Source organism: Uloborus diversus, chromosome 5 (assembly GCF_026930045.1).
Source record: "Uloborus diversus isolate 005 chromosome 5, Udiv.v.3.1, whole genome shotgun sequence".
Classification (NCBI taxonomy): Eukaryota; Metazoa; Arthropoda; class Arachnida; order Araneae; family Uloboridae; genus Uloborus; species Uloborus diversus.
The window spans coordinates 125922406-125935836 of NC_072735.1; the positions used below are offsets into that span (position 1 = coordinate 125922406).

At 32.3% G+C, this 13431-nt stretch overlaps 1 long non-coding RNA gene across 1 annotated transcript; it reads right to left on the bottom strand.

Moving 5' to 3' along the window:
- Positions 1-2522: 2522 nt before the first annotated feature.
- LOC129222108 (uncharacterized) lies at positions 2523-13155 on the bottom strand. Its single transcript, XR_008580567.1, has 3 exons — positions 13133-13155; positions 5138-5244; positions 2523-2816 (listed from the first exon to the last, which is right to left on the bottom strand). It is a non-coding gene; the product is annotated as an uncharacterized LOC129222108 (long non-coding RNA).
- Positions 13156-13431: the final 276 nt, after the last annotated feature.

A 13431-nucleotide genomic window follows, 5' to 3' on the forward strand; every position in this document is an offset into this window, starting at 1 on the left:
TTTAAATTTCCCAGAAATTTCTGAAAATTAGGAAACTAAAAACACATTTTGTATGTTTTTGATGATGTACGGAGAAAGGTCAGGTTTCGGGAGCTGGCCCGAAAATACTTTTTGAAAATAAAGCTTAGAAACCAAAATATTCTGTCATTATACATTGAGAAGTTAGAAGAGGAGGGGTGCTCTTCTAGCTCTTCAGCTGTCCAGCCTAAAAATGCACCTTTAGGTAATGTTTGCTTACACTAAAAGAAGTGTGAAGGTGCTTAGAATCCTTCCTTTCTGGAAATATTTTGCCTTTGAGGCTTTAAAAATTCGATTTTTAACTATATTTATACATATTTTAGAAAGGGATGGAAGATTCGTGAGCTCCTCCCAAAAACCTCCTTTTAAAGCTATCATCACGATATAAACTAAAAGGAGGGAGGGGGTCCTATCAAAACTCGTTTGTAGTTGAAGTCCCAAAAAAATTCATTTAAGTTGTTTAAGTAAGTGATAAGGGCTGGATAAGCTAGTTTCCGTTGACATTTTTTTCCAAATAAAAGACTTAAAATGCAATTTTTTGCTAAAACTTTTACAGCGTAATACTATTAGTAAGTCTAAAGAAAAATGGGGGTGTCCTGGACTCTAGCTGAAAAGAAGGTTTTTTTATAAACACCCTAATGTCCACATATGTAGCTAACACCTTGTCCTTTTGTCTGTATATATCATTTTCCAACCGGGCTGGTATCTTCAAGAAAAATAGTTGCCATGACTTTTGTGCCAACCCTTTGTATTTATAAAATGTAAATTGGTGTGGTTTTGGTCCCCACCACACCACTACCCAATTTGGAATTGGTGTGGTATAATTTCACTGCAGTGACACTATTTGCCCCCTCCATTCCCCTGGAAAAGCTCATAACGAAACATGATATAGAGAGCAATGCCTTCAATGGCACCTCCAGTCGCACAAGATCCTATCACACATTGCCCCCACCCCTTCTACAATTTAATCTCCTTACAAAGAAACCCCTATCCCTTTTTTAAAACATTGTTATGGAATTTACTTAATGGTGGTGGTTAAATGGATATGGTGGCTTTTGTGGATTAGTTCGCATGCTGGATGAGGCATAAAAAGCCATATGTTAATCACCGTTGCTTTAGACCTTTATGACAATAAGAAATTCTGAACATTTTTCCTTTCTTATTTCATTTCATCGACATTATGAAAAATAATGAATTATCTTTTTGTGCTTTTAATTCAGTAATTTTGTTGAAGAAAAGAAAAAGCAAAATTCTTTTGTTATTTTGCATATAGGATTGTTACTTGCAGTAAAATACATTTTGAACTTTAAAATAGCTTTGTATGTTTCATAATACATTTTTTGACAGTTGAACTCAAGTGATAACTATTTTTTAAAACTTAAATCATCAAATGCATTTTACAATTTCTCAATTCTTCTGAGAACCAAATATTTAATGATATCTTTAAGATTGGAGCACAGAAAAGTTTATTTGTGGACAGAGTTATGATTACTTTTTTGCATTACATTATTCTTTGAATGTTTCTTCATATGATAGCTCAATATTTTAAATTCTTACTCACTAATGTGTTTATTAATGATCATACCAATCCAAAGAGAAAATAATTTGCAACAATTACAAATACAAGAATTGGTATTAGGTATAGTATAAAATGTCAAAAGATATTGTCTGTTGAAAAAAAAAAAAAAAAAGCGTACAAAGAAAAACATATATGGAGCATTGAAATTATATTATATATGTACTTCACAAGAAGAAAAACGTTGTTTTGGAGACTCAAAAAGAAAGAAATATAGACAAGAATATAGAAAAAAATAAGTAAAATTTATTTGCAACAATAATTTTTGTTCAAATTTTTTACAACAATTAAAAGTTAAAAGTGAGCAACAATCAAAAGTACAAAACAGTAATTTTTAATAGCTGTCATCTTTATCACATTTCTTTTCCCTTTCTACAAGTCAGTTTCCAATTAACAACTGAAAAGTAAAAAAAACAAATAAATAAGTTCGCATTTCAGAGGTATATGTTCAAAACAAGTTTAATGCGCACAAATCTCTGTATGTACTGCTGTCAACAAGGCAAATATGACAGTTGCCAAGGGGTCAGATATAATTTAGGCCTTTTCCCCCTTAAAAAATATGAAAAAACAATCTGTAGACAGTGGCGTACCTAGCATGGGCATGTAAATATATATGTATCTTATTTATTCAGCTGATTCTAATCTAGTTACATAAAAGTTGAATTCTTCAAAGATTTCAATTTGTACACGAGTTTTTTTGTTTTCCATAATAGTAACTAATTTTTTTGATATTTATGCTTGTGTGCAAATGAAAGTGCTCAAGATATAATGCAACAATTGACTTAAATGTAATAAATGACAATTTTGAACTACAAATATATTCGAGTCTTTTACAGCTTTGTGAAGATTTTCTTTTCAGGATGGCGCCATTTCATGATCTAAAACTAAATTACAACCAAACTACTACAAACGTACACCATACAAAAAAAAAAAAAAAAAAAAAAACATACATAGAGCATTAAAAACATTTTTTATAAGTAGTTAACACAAATGAATGAATTTTTTTTTTTTTTAATGTAAGACTTAAAAGAAATAAACATAGACTGAATTAGAGAAATTAAACAAATTTATTTGCATTAAAAATTTTAGTTCAAAATTTTTTACTACAAATAAGAGTCAAAGGTACAAATAGAGTCAATCATAATTATAGAATAGTCTTCTTTAATAGCTGGCATCTACATCACTTTTTTTCTTTTTCTCCAAGTCAGTTTTAAATTAACAGCTGAAAATAAATAAATAAAAATAAATAAGTTTGCATTCCAGATGTACATTATAAAAAAAAGTTGAATGTGTACAAAAGTTTGCATGTAATGGCATGGCAAACATAACTGCTGCCTGGGGTTTGATATCTTTTGACCCTTTCTCCCTCTTAAAATCTACAGTAATACAATCTGTACAATATAATAGTAATAATGATATAATATAAATAACAACATAGCAAGCAGTACCTATCTTAAACTACATTACAGTTAATCATAAATAGTCAATACCCAACTGAAAAAAAAAAAAAATCAAGATTAGGATTGAAAATTAAAGGCAGTGGAAAAATTAACAGTCCAGTTACTTAAAATTAGCTAAAAAAAAAAAAACTTAAGTAAGGTGTTCAGGTAAGTGCGTCGCCTGAGAATTTGGGGAATGCTGCCTGAAGAGACTTCTGCCATGCATTGAACATGTCGGGAGAATGTCTGGTGATAAATCCTATAAGTAGAGATTGGCACTGGTTTCTCATAGATAAAACACAATCAGTGATAACTTAAATACTCCAATGCGAAGATTGATAAAGTTTGTTTGGTTTATTTTGTTGTCGTATCAAACAGCTGAAGTCAGCAAGTGTACGTTGTATTTTTTAGCAACAAGTTACTACATACTAACATACATGACATGTTTTAGTTAATTACTTTAACCAGACTTTGTTTATGAGAAGGGTTGCACTTTCCCTTTATTTAAAGTAAGATGGGGTAAGTGCACCAAGGGCGTCCATATGCAAAATTTTAAGGGGGAGGGGGCGCCTCAGATATCCTCTCCATGGTTTAGCAGGATATTTTCCCCATAGAAACAGATTTCACTACAGATTAAAGTTATTAAAATTTGACATTTTCAATAACTTATTCCTTAATTGCTGGAGAAGAAATGCATTTGCAAAGAAAAAAGACCCCCCTCCCATATGGGCGCCCTTGAAGTGCACCCTATATTGTAGGGCAACTGTGACCCCATGCAATTTGCCTTTAATTTTGTTCATAATTTCTATTTTCAGTTCATTCTTATATTTTCTCTTCAAAAACTTCTGAATTCCAATTGTGTATTAAATTTGGAAAATGGGGAGAAATCGGCTCGAAAGAATGGATCAAGAAAAATTGTATTTGAAATATAACATCCAAGGTTCAACTATAGTTTTTATGAGCAATTTGTGTAGCGATATATATAAATTATTAAATAGGGTCATTAAATGTATGGTTAATGCTCAATGCTAAGAAAAAAGAACAGTTTTGTCATCAAAATATGATAAAATGTGTACTTTTTAGGGGCCTGTATCTCAGTGCACTGAGGGTCAGTATAGAACACACTGCTTGCATTTCAAACTAGAGTATGTGTATTTTCACAATCAAGTGACAGAACTATTGGCAAAGTATTTTCAAGAACACAATATGTATTTCAAAATAGTAAAATGAATTATTTAGTTTTCAATTTAATCAACATATACGGTTTAAACTTTGCTCCAGGGATTTCCAGATACTATTTAAAAAACTAATATGATCAAAAACGTACCAAAAAAGATTTATAGACTTGCAAATGGACTAATTATGCTTACTCACATACTTTATAATATGATGACTAGAAGCAAAGTTTTAAAAAAAGGTTACTATTGCGGTAAAAATGTAAGTTATATTTGTAACACTTTTTTGAAGGTGTTTTAGGCATATTTTTAATTATTTTAATTAAGATAGCCTTCTTTTCATTTGTACTGTACATTATAGTTCGTTGACATTTGTTTAGTCTGTGCATTATAGTGACAAAAATTATTTTCTCTGCACATGATAGCAAACTACTAAGTCATATTTTATTACTTATGATAAAAGCAATACTATGACATTATAAAACAAGGGCATTGTTCAGACGAAGGGGGTGAGAAAGGATTGTTCCCACAGACTTTAGTTTCAGATCATATTACCGATCTCAGAATGTCTTAATGCAAGTAGGGATTATTATGAACCCCAGCTTAGCTTCCTTGGCTGGTTTCCAAGTAAAGAAAATGCAAAAGAAAAGTTCTGTACAAATAGAAATTGATGTTACACAACTAAAAGAAGTTGCTAACATCATAAAAACATTTAAATGGTACAAATAGCAACTAGAATCGGAGACACACGCTTTAGGGTTACAAAGGACTTTTGATAATTAAGTAAAAAAAACAACCTTATTATTGAAAAGACATCAAACAAAACATAAGAAGTCTTTTCATCCACAAGCTAATTTTTGTTTGCTTATTGCATGAAAGTTAATATTTTATTTGCAGCTAAGAATAGTTTATAGCCAAGAAATACTTACCGCCACTTAATTAGAAGTAGCGTAATCATCAGCAGAACTTCCTCCACAGCATGTAAAGAATGGTCATCACTACAGGCATTCTTATTTGTAATCTCCATTCACAATCTCTGAAATTTGAAGCAAAATTTTTAATCATAAGATAAAACTGTAATTTAATAACAGAAATCAAAAGAATGTAATGACTGCATTTATGCAAAGTATAAGAAACGAGAAATATTAAATAAGTGCTTTCTTTTTGAAAGGGGCGGATCCACGGACAACATGACTTTAATTGACCAAATATAGTCTAAATTGCTTTTTTTTTGGAACTTTTTTTCTTCATGCCTAATTATCTTATATTCAAATAAATTTAACACAAGTGCGGCATATTTGTAGCATAATTCAATAAATTACCTAACTGCACGTACATGTGTGTGCGTTGCTATTCATCTCTTTTATATTTTTCTTAATCTTTACCAATATATACACTCTAGCTTAGTGGCAGATCTAGCCAATCATTTTGGGAGAGGCCATCCAAAATTTTTGAACTCTTCAGATATTTTATTAAAATGAAATTTTAAAAATTCAATTTTAAGCGTGTTTGTACTTTGTACCTAAAATTATTTGCACTTTATGATTACATTTATAAAGTTTTTTAAAAAAAATTTAACAGTTTCATTTTCAGCTAATCGATGAAATACAACTCAAATTCAAAATAATAGAATACTTCCCACATTTTGGAAAAAAGTTGATTCTAACCAAATATAAGTGCAAATTAGGCATTTAAATGAACATGCTACCTTTCTTAGACATTAAAGTGCGAATTTCATCTCAAATATACTCAATTAAAAATAATCTTAGACAGAATAATCCAAACGTTTATAGTGATGAAGATTTACATTGAGTCAAAAAATTAGAATATTCAAATTAAAGGGGGGAAAACACTTTCAAAAGAAACAACATTAATACTAGAATGCTTCATTTTTTGCTGAATTCGATGCTTTAATCCTTTCTCTCACATGGATTCTACCACCTATTTACATTAATCATTTCTGACACTGTTTCCATACTCTCTTCAATGCGGCAACAAGCTAAATTTTGTTGGCGGGCACCAGATCTTGAACGGATTTATTTAGATTTGATGGTACACCAAATTCTTGATTGTATTGAGATTGGCAGAGTTGATTTACCAGTTCAATACCGAAATTCCTCTTTCTGTTTAAAATCTATGAGTCGATTTAGAGATGTGACACGGAGTGGAACCTCGCTGGAATATAAAATGTGTCGCTAAATGGGTAACTGCTGTGCCTCAGATGAAATATCATTCAGTATTATTGATTAACAGCGGAAATCACGCATTGTTTTATTTTATGATATATATAACTTCCCAATTCCAGCAGCTGTTATTCACCCACAAACCAAGAAGGATGTGACAAAGTGGAGAGAACCTCTTACACAAGATTTCTCATACGCTTTTCCTTTTAAACGTCAAACCCAAACACCTTTTTTTGTTTACAGATATTTCAAAAATGATTCATCACTGAATATAATACTTTTCCAACGTTGTTGCCCCTGTTTGAGGTTGCCCCTGATCTCCTATTTTTTCGACAGATATTACAAATAAATATGCATCACTGAATAAAATGTCTTTTCAGTCTTGTTGCACCCAAATGAGCTTCTCTTTACTCCAGGATAGTTGTGCACTTTTCTGCTTCATGTTTATCTTTGGTCTTACTTTGTAGATCCGCAATTAAAACTGCAGTTTATGCAACCATCCAAGTGTAGTTGGCGTGGATAAGATAACTATACATTCTGTCCAACACTTATGGACATAAGAAGCATTTTCAAACGATTATTTTGGACAATTTACTTTAATTTGAATTCATCTCTGCCAGGTGTTACAATTTTTCTACCTCGTTTACTTCGATTACTTTTTAGTTGGTCAGTCTTATATTCCTTTAAAATCTTACATACCATAGAAAGGTTAAAGGTTCATTTGAATTGAATTGGATAGTTTTTTTCTAACTTTAAGAAATGATGCAATATGTAATTTCGTTTTTTTCCTATTTATCACCTTGACGACCCATTTTGAGCAATAAAAAGCTTTTATAAGAGCGTAAAATTATCCAGGCGCTAAGCTTCATACTTGTGACAAACTATAGGGCAACAGGTAAGCAAATATTTTCTCTACTTTTTAAAATTCACATTGAATGAATCGATTATTCTAATTTTTTGTCCCATGTAAAAAATTTATTTATTACTCCAATGTGTTAATGACCTATAAATCGTTAAAATAATATCTGAAAAGTTGTTTAAATTGATTTGCCCTTTCATGAATAATGAGTTCTTGTTTTTTTAATTTCATGCGTTCATTTTTTCCGACCCAGGGACAAGTTTTGTTCAAACAGTTCTGATATTCTATTATTTTGAATTTGGATTGTATTATATAAAGCACTAAAATGTAACTACAAATAAATAAATACTTAAATGTGCAAAATCACTGTACTACTGCAAATTAAGTTCTAAATGATAAACATTAGTGTTGAATAACAATGCGAAACAAATAAGAAAAAAGGAAAACATTTTTTCTACTGATGAGGATTTTTTAATACACTTAATGTTCCAATATTCAATATTAAAAAAAAAAAAAAAAAAAAAAAAAAAAAAAAAAAAAATTGGCAAAAAATATTTTGCTTTGGTGTCTTAAATAGCAAAATGTAGTTTTAAAACCAACTTCACTTTTCTTTTTCACAACCGCTAAAATAGTCTACTGAATATTTGAGAATTTAATTTGACTATTTTCATTTAGTTTTAGGACGTTATCCCCCCCCCCCCAAGTATGTAAATATTTGGTACAATGTAGATGTAAAATTTAAAATTATATAAATTTATTAGAAAAAAATTATAAAAAAAGGAAACCAATGGTTTGGCTAATAAATAGTGAGATATCAGCTAGGCCAATTTTTCTAGCCGAGCGTAATCAAAAATAGCCAGTGATTGTTGATCACTGAGGACTATTGATTATTTTTTATGGTTATAATCAGAGTAGTATAAAGTTTTGTAAATTTTATGGGGGCATGGGGGTCTGGCAACCGAACTGACAAGGGGCCTTGGCTCTCAGGGACTCGGAATGACAATCATATTTTTGAGACTAATGCACATATTAAAATAAGTCATCCATGATTTCAAAGAGAAATTTACCAGGTTTTTTCTTAATAAAGTTTAATCACATAAATGTGCAATGTGCGAGCCCATTGTACAACGTGCTTAATTATAAATGCCCAATGTTGGAATCTTTAGTAATGCAACATCTTATCTATAATTGAACTTGTTTCACACATTTTGGAGTATTGCACTGTCAATGAAGGTGGTTTCCATACACCCCATTTTGAAGAGAAAAAACTTATGTGAATTCCTGAGCATCAAAAGGACCACTGCACCATGTTTGGAAAAAAATCCGACCAAAACTGGATTTGCATAACAAAAACCCCTTGTGGGGTGTATTCACACCCTCCCCCCTTTCCTCATAGCAAAAACCCCTATGACAATTCCTGATCATCAAAGAACCGCTGTGCCAAATTTGGCAAAGATCCGACGAAAACTGTGGACTAGCATAAAGAAATCCACTGTGGGAGGGAGGGTGGCCCCCCATTGTGAACAAAAAACTACTCTAAGTGAATTCTTGAGCATCAAAGTACAGGTCTGTAAAATTTTTGCAAAAATCTGACGTAAACTGGAATGGTGGTGTTTTCGCACCCAACCCCTCCCTCATAGGTAGGGGAAAAACTCCCTATGAAAATTCCTATGCATCAAAGCATCACTGATCCAAATTTGACAAAGATCCGACGAAAACTAGGTATTTGTAAAAGGAAGTCCCCGGTGGGAGGGGGGTTCCCGCTTGGGAACGAAAACAGCCCAATGTGAATTCTTGAGCATCAAAAGATCTCTCTGCCATATTTGGCAAAAATCTGATGTAAACTGAATTAACATTAATAAAATCGTTATTTGGTTCAGCGTTAGAAATTAGTGCTGGTCCACTGGTACCAGACTAGTGAAACCTGCCTGGGACCACGATAAAAAATAATTGGTGGTCCTTAGGACCAACTGTTGTATATTTTTTATCACACTCTGTTATAAAATATTCAAAAGCATTAGTCTAGTCCAGTGATTCCCAACCTGGGCGCGATCGAACTCTTCTAGGGGGCGATAGGGGGGCGACCGGTATTCGGATACCTTCTTCACCTTTCAAAAACTATGTTTATTAAAACAAATCGGTACATAATTCAGAAATATCTTTCAGAATACCTATGTTGTGTAATACCGAACCAAGCATATGGCACGTCAAATCAAAGAAAGTCGTTCCCAGAAAATAAGGCATGTATGATTTACAGCTCAATCAAATCTGTTCGGATAAAAAAAATCCCAAAAGCGAAAAATAAAATCTTTTATTTTATTGCCATTTTCACGAGGAAGAAAAAAAATCTTGTAAGCACTGTCTGACCGTTGGCGCCATCATATACTTAACGCCTGAAAATTGGATGGATATGTGTAAGAATGGATTTTTGCATTTACTTATCTGTTGTCATTCAGAATCTTGCAATCAGCGCATAAACCTCCTTACGTAGTTTCTATTGTTTGATTTAATTTAGTGAATTTCTGTTTAATTGTGCATGTTTCGTAGTGTGGAAGTTCGATATGAATTCAAAAAAGAAGTACCGACAGTATTCAGCAGAGTATTTAAAAATTGGTTTTGTCACGTCACCGCAAAATGTGCAGTTTCTGCATTGTCTTTTGTGCGATAAAACATTTTCTAGCTATGAAGCGATGAAGTCCTCGAATGAAAGAGCATTTGTCAAGAGTACATGGTGACAAAGTAAATAAACCTCTTAGTTATTTTCAAGACCTCAAAACAAAAGTGGATAAACAGCCAAAGGTGGGTGAATTACTTAGAAGACAAGCAACAGATCTTGACAAAGGACTTCTTGCTTCTTACGAAGTGTCTCTTTTGATACAAAAATGTGGTAAGCCTCATATGATTGGCGAATCTCTTATTCTACCGACTGCCAAAAAAATAGTTGAAATTTTGCTTGGTGAGGGCTCCAGTAAAAAGATAAGTCAATCTCTCCTCCTGAGTAACAACACAGTTTCCAGGAGAATAGATGAAATGGCTGCTGACATTGAGTGCAAACTCATAAATGTTTTGAAACAAAGTAAATTTGCACTACAGATTGATGAATCAACTGTGACAGATAACAGCAATTTTATTAGCTTACGTGGGGTTTATTAATGAGCTGAAATTGATAACTGAGAAAATGTTGTTCGCCAGAACTTTGATTACTGATACAAAGAGATTGTCGATTTTTAAATTTGTGAAGGATTATTTTGAAGAAAAACAAATTCCATTGACAAATGTAAGTGCTTGCGCAGCAGATGGTGCCCCTGCCATGGCGGGTCGTTATGTTGGGTTTCTTGTACACCTTAAACAAGAAGTGCCAAAAGTGATTACCTTCCATTGTGTCATTCATCGTCAACACTTGACTGCAAAAAAATTGAGTGGTGTTTTATATGAAACCTTACAATTAGTCATTACTGATATTAACATGATCAAAACTAATTCTCTCAATGATCGCCTGTTTCGTAAGCTTTGCCATGAAAATGATGAAAAATTCGATCGCTTGCTTTTACTTACGTCTGTGAGATGGCTTTCCAAAGGAAACTTTTTCTTTGAATTATTCGACTTTGTAGCTGAGTTTCTCGACTTGCATGATCCTGCTTTAAGTGAGAATTTGAAACAGCACAAATTGGAACTTGCGTATCTCACGGATATTTTTGAAAAAATGAACGAAGTCAACATTAAGCTTCAAGGAAACAAGATAAACCTCATCAAGGCCAAAAGCATAATTTCAGCATTCATTTCCAAATTCAAAATCCACAAGGCAAATATTGGCCGTAAAGAATTTATCCTGTTTCCAATTCTAAAAAAAAGTTTAATCGTGGATGATGAATTTCCTGAAGAAAAAATTTTGATTTATATTGATCACCTTGATTAGTTAAAAAAGAACATGGAATCAAGATTTGCAGATTTGATCAACTTACAAATTTCTGACTGGATTTTAGACCCATTTAGTTTCGAAGATGTGGATGAACTGGAAAACTCTTTGCAGACAGAGTTTATGGATTTGAAATTTGATTGTGAATCAAAAATTACTTTCAAGCAATACAGTTACGAACTTGCCTGGGTGAAGCTTATGGGTACTTACCCACAACTTTGGAAATAAGTTGAACAGCTCCGCATCTCATTCCCCTCAACATATTTAGTTGAAAGAGGATTTAGCTCTGTAGTGCTGCTTCTCACGAAGCAAAGAAATAGATTGGACATCTGCCTCAAAGGGGATCTCAGATTAAATTTCACAGACATCAAAGCTTTAACGGAGATCCATCAAGCACAAGGCAGCCATTAAAAAGGTAAAAAAGAACAAATCTTAACAGTTAAAATTTTTAATTTTTTCCGGATTTCAATTTAAAAAAAAAGCATGTTACTGAAAAATGTAATTTTCTCATTTTTGCTAAGTATGTAAATGACGTTGGTTAATTAAAGCACTTCAAATTACATTTTTTCTTTTTTTTTTGGGGGGGGGGGAGGGGTTAAGATTAAAAAATTCAGTTTTAAAGCTAATTATTGCTTTATCATGCACTTTAACTGAAGAACTGAAAAAATTGAGTGTGATAAATGTGAGACATAAGTATTCTTATTAGGATTTTTTCGTTTTTCATTTTTTTTAAATAAAAATATTTCTGTTCAGTATTTTTCTTAAACATTTTATTCAGCTCAATATCAATAGTTTATGTTTAATTTGAACTATGAATCATGTTGATACCTCAATTGGTTAATTTTTAATTGTTGCATTAGGATGCTCTCTTAACCAATACACGTTCACTTTTATGGGCCTATGAGAGGTCATGTCAGCTTTGTCAGAAAGAGAGCAGGGATCCTTGGAAGGAACCTGCTCTGAATGATAGTAATATAAGTTTTGAAAACTCTATAGGGGGAGGAAATCCGGAGACGTACTGACAAAGGGGCCCATATTTACCTTCAGCGACCTTGTGAATTCTTCCTTTTGACTATAGTTAAAAATTAAATAACTCTTTGAACAATGCAGAAAACATCTTAAAACTTCAAGCATTCACCCATACACAGAGCTATGAAAGATTACGTATTGTTAAGTCAGTATTTTAATTTCTCTGTAATGAAGTCCCGTATTTTCTTTATAAACGATATATCGAACAGATAGAAATCTAAATATTGTTTTTGCTGTAGTAGATATATATATCGATATATGATGGTATATCGGTATATTGCCCAGCCCTAGTGATGTATGAAAATGAAAAAGTGAAGATGCAGTAGTAATGTTATTGTGGGACGGGGGAGGAGTAGAGTAGTAATTGCCCTCCCACTGATTATTTTAAATCACGGGCCCGGATGCAGTGGTACCCCCAATATTGAAACTCTGCACATGCCTCTGGTACATAATAAAATTTGAGTTTGGAATAGAATATCGATTATATCAAAGTAAGCCCTAAATTTTAAAACCATTGTTGATGCTACTTGAGCAAGCGAGGTTTTAGATTTATATATTAACTAGCAAAAATACCCGGCGTTGCCTGGGTCAATAATAATTGTGAGAAACAATCACTACTTTCTTTCGTTTTGTTTTAACTGAAAGAACTCAAAACACACCGCTTTGACATGATTAAAAATCGAGCTTCTTCCTTACCCATAAAAGTAAAATAGCAATAAGTATGAACAAATGAGTACAGTAGAAGACTGTTATAACGCACGCCTTGGGACCAGAGCTTTTGCGTTATACAGGTTTTGGCATTATATAAGTCATTTCACAAATTTTGAAACTAATATTCAAAATATATCTATATTAGCACTTCAGAATGAATTCTATCTGCAATGAGTATTAAAACACTAATTATACAACTAATCATTCATAAATAAACATGCTTTACCATTAAAAGGAAGTGAATCATCCTGCACATCTGTCAGCTTCATGGTTTGCATTAACAGCTGCATTTTCAAGAGCCATCTGATATTTTCTCTTTACTGTGAATATTAATTTTCATTTAAAAGCTTTGAATTAAGCTGAAAAGATGAAAAACTGTTTCAAAATTTAATTTTCCTAACAATTTTTATGTTAGCAAGGCAAAACAAAGGAATTTTTTAAACTTAAAAACCTATTGTTTACTTCTGAAAAGTTGTGCAGTTTATAGAGAGTTGTGTTATATAAGTCGGCGCTGTTTCTCTAAGT